The sequence below is a fragment of the Hemicordylus capensis genome, chromosome 1 (assembly GCF_027244095.1).
Source record: "Hemicordylus capensis ecotype Gifberg chromosome 1, rHemCap1.1.pri, whole genome shotgun sequence".
NCBI classification, from domain to species: domain Eukaryota; kingdom Metazoa; phylum Chordata; class Lepidosauria; order Squamata; family Cordylidae; genus Hemicordylus; species Hemicordylus capensis.
Window position 1 is genome coordinate 295,582,084 of NC_069657.1, and position 4,027 is coordinate 295,586,110.

Here is a 4,027-nt window from a genome sequence, read left to right on the forward strand (position 1 = left end):
TAAAACATGTCCATTACTTGAAAAATTCCAGAACTGGAAGTTTGTATTTCTCTTCCTCAAACTACAAGCTCAAAATGTCTCACAAAATGGTCACGCTACTTTGGCATTGTCTAAAAGCTGTACTTTAGGATACCTGTAGCCAAATGTGTTTTTTTTTAAGACTAGTATGGCAGCAGAGTTTGACAACTAGACAAGACAATTAAGATCTGAAATGAAGGCCAACCTTTTACACAACCACCAATATTCAATATTAAATTGAAATTGCTTGATTAGCGATTTCAATTTAAAGGCACTATCCAACACTGAGAGAAGAGTTCAGGAAAAATTGACTTGCATCTTAACTGGGTGTCCCAGGTGGCACAAAGTGAGCACATGAAAGAAAGGCAAGTATTCCTAGAAAAAGGAGCATGCTTTGATATGTTACAGTGCATATCCAACATTTGGTGGATTTCAAAAATCACAAGTGAATGCTGACAATCCCAGATAAATTTTGTGGGTTATTGAAAACTCAGAACTACTTCAGTGAAAAGATACATAAATGTAATTGACAGAATTCACTATTTAAAAAGTTGGGAAATATTTGTTTTGTATTGTTAGCATTCCTAGGTGGACATCCACTGTAACAGAGAGAGACATCGATACACCTGTTGGGTATTAGTAGTAAGCCATATTTTGGCCACTAGAGGGCTGTACAGCTACAAGAGCCATGTGCAAAGAGTGCTGCTGAGCTTGTCCCACTACAGGCTGCAATGAGGTAAGGAACTTCATGCTGAACAAGGAAAGTGAATGTTTTATAACCCCTGCTGTGCTGATTGCTGCTCACATAAAATGGGCGGATTGAAACAGAAACAGGTGGCAAAAACAACAACCAACCACTAATCAGAAAGACTGGAGAACTGAAACATAAACATCCACGATATTAAAACACAGATCAAAGGGAATTTTGCAGAAGTTTGTAGAGAGAAAGTAAGAAGAACCCTGCTCAACCAGATGGCAGGTTCATCTAGTCCAGGATCCTGTTTCAAATGTCAACAGCAAGCCCCTCAGAAGTATTTTAAAAAATTATTCAAACCTCCAAATGTGTTAGTGCAGGGGTTAACATTGCTCCCACTCCCTAAACAATCATTTTGGTTGCCCCTTTCTGCACCTTTTCAAACTCTCTTATATCCTGTAAGGAAAAGGTAAGGTGTGCTGCTCCTGGTGACCACAGAGTCCTGTGGTTGTCTTTGGTAGAATACAGGAGGGGTTTCCTATTGCCATCTCCCACACAGTATGAGATGATGCCTTTCAGCATATTCCTATATCGTACGACTTGTATCCTGTAGCAAACTGAAATTGCTGGAGGGCAAAGGGGGAGAGTTATTGTCTAACTAACTTTCTAACGAAAATTGTTAATGAATAAGAAAATACAGTTAACATTAGATATCATATAAAGCTTTTGGGATTGGGGTTTGCCACTGGTGAAACCTCTCTTCACAGGTGACTCTTCTGTCTAGCTAAGCAGCTTTGAAGAGACAGAATAAATGCAGCAATGACAGACCTAGAACTACACACCCAAGACACTCCCCTGTAGATCAGAGCTGGGGTGTTTTTCGTCATGCAGTGTTAACTACCTTTTGTGTTTGCTTATCTTGGCTGGGTAATGAGTCTCCTTCAGATTCTGAAGATGGTGCTGTCCAATTTTTTTGTTCTGCTTTGCTTCTTTATGGGGCATTTGCTTCCATTTTCTTACACTATTTCACACATTGTCCTCATGCTGAACAGGTTGCTGCATGATGATAGTACCTATTGGTGGTGTGATGCCTGGCTGTTAGTTGGGAAGTCTCTGATCTAAAATCATTGGCGGCTTTATAACTTACCATTGCTGCTGTATACCACTGGTGATTTCTGCAACAAACACAAAACATGCAATAATTTAAAAGATTTATGTCCCATGGTTCATGTGTCTGCCTCCCAGAGCAGCTGATGTAGGAGATCTGTAAAAACAATTGTGGGCATTATTCCTGGGAGTATACGCAGACACCAACATACAGATCTTTAGGTAACATGTTTGGGCTAGTTTCCTCCCAGACATGTACAAACTAGTGCTTAAAGATTCATGCACACTCCACATCAGGGCTGCTCAACTTTGGCCCTCCTGCAAATGTTGGCCTACAATTCCCATAATCCTTGGCTATTGGCCACTGTGGCTGGGGATTATGGTAGTTGTAGGCTAAAAGGGGCTGTGGGGGCTTAGTTGAACAGGCCTGCTCCACATAGTACAATTGCAGTGGGTAACAGCAGTATTGCACCAATGCTTCCACAACAAGCTCACACCATGTGGACATCATATGTGACGTCCACATGGCATGGGTTTGCTGTGGGAAACAGTGGTGTGACACTGCTGTTACCTATTGCAATTGTAAGGTGTGGAACTGCCTCAAGTGGCTTTAAGGAAGTCACCGAGGCTGTTCGCACGTCTTGCAGCCCTTCCTGGGCTTGTGCAGCCCTACCAGGGTAGAGCTGCTTGTGTGGAGTGCTGCAATTGGGGCTGATCCCGGTGCTGCCCTGTTGGGTAGCCCAGGAATTTCCCCTAGGCTATTACTGGGGCCGTAGGGCACGAGTGCCCTTCCAAGCACACACAGAGCTGGGCGGCAGGAGCACCCGGCTCTGGGGAAAGCCCTGATTGCACTGTGTTGCTTGGGTGGTGCAGTGAGGAATGCACTCCCTCCTCTGCTGCTCAGGATAGGAACATAGGAAGCTGCCTTATCCCGAGCCAGACCATTGGTCCATCTAGCTCAGTATTGTCTACCCAGACTGGCAGCAACTTCTCCAACCTTCTGCATGCAGGCATGCAAGTGCTCTTCCCAGAGCGGCCCCATCCCCTAAAGGTAATATCTTACAGTGCTCACACATTCAAATACAACAGTATTTGGCATGGCACGGTGGACAGCAGAGTGAACTGGGGAGGGTGATCGTGTGTGGGGAGGCATAGGATAAATATGATTAAATAAATACATAAATCTGCTGCATCAGGAGATAATTCTGTGTTTCGTTTCCAAGTCAAACCTACCTTTATGCAGTACTTACTGAATAGTCTAAATACCACTCAGAGATACTTCACTAGTAATAGGTAAGGATCTCTCAGGGAGATAAGTGCACTCTACTTCTACCATATTATAGGGCAAATGGAATCTGAAGAATTATACAAGAACTCACCACAATGTGAAGAAAACTCCAGTTACTCATCAACAGATGCTAAAAAAATATGAGTGCAGATTCTTACAATCAAATTGAGAGGTGTTTTTTTTTTTTTAAATCAAAGTAGTAGTTAGTAAAAGTGCAGAAAATATGTTAACAAAAAGGCTGGAAATAGGGTTTAATTATGAATTTTTGATTTCATGCAAAACTGCAATCAATGCTAGTACAGAATAATACCATACTTTACAAATTTAAACTTAACTTTATTTGTACGTATGGGACAGTAACATTTCTACAAAAAGAAAATAACTTTCAGATCTTCTAGTTTCCAAACAGTTGTCTTATATAGTGTTGTTTTTCTTTTTCTTTTTTTACATTTTTCAAAATCTACAAGTTGGTGCTTTATTCTTTTCATTTCTTCTTGATAGACTTCTTTCTAAACCTTTCTGAATTCATAAATTTCCAAATGAATTTCAAATGGAATTGGAAATGCTGCTTCTTGTTTCTTATTCTTGTACTCCACATACATGGGTGCAATTTCAAACAAACCAAGGGGCTATTCACATGACAGTGCAGTTGGCAGCTAAACCTCCAGATGATTGATGTTAGTTGCTTTGGTGTACGAGCTATGCATCCACACAACCCATGCTGCCGGGAGCAGTGCAGATTAACACAGGCTGGGACTCATTTTCCCAGCCTCCGGATATCCCACAAGGCACCTCACAACCAGCATGGTGCTTTGGGGCAATTTCAGTGTCAGATGAGCACTCCAGACCCCCGTCTCTGTGTCTCCTTGGGCTCCATGGAGACCAAGGAGACACACAATCCTGGCAGCCGGGTTAAGGGA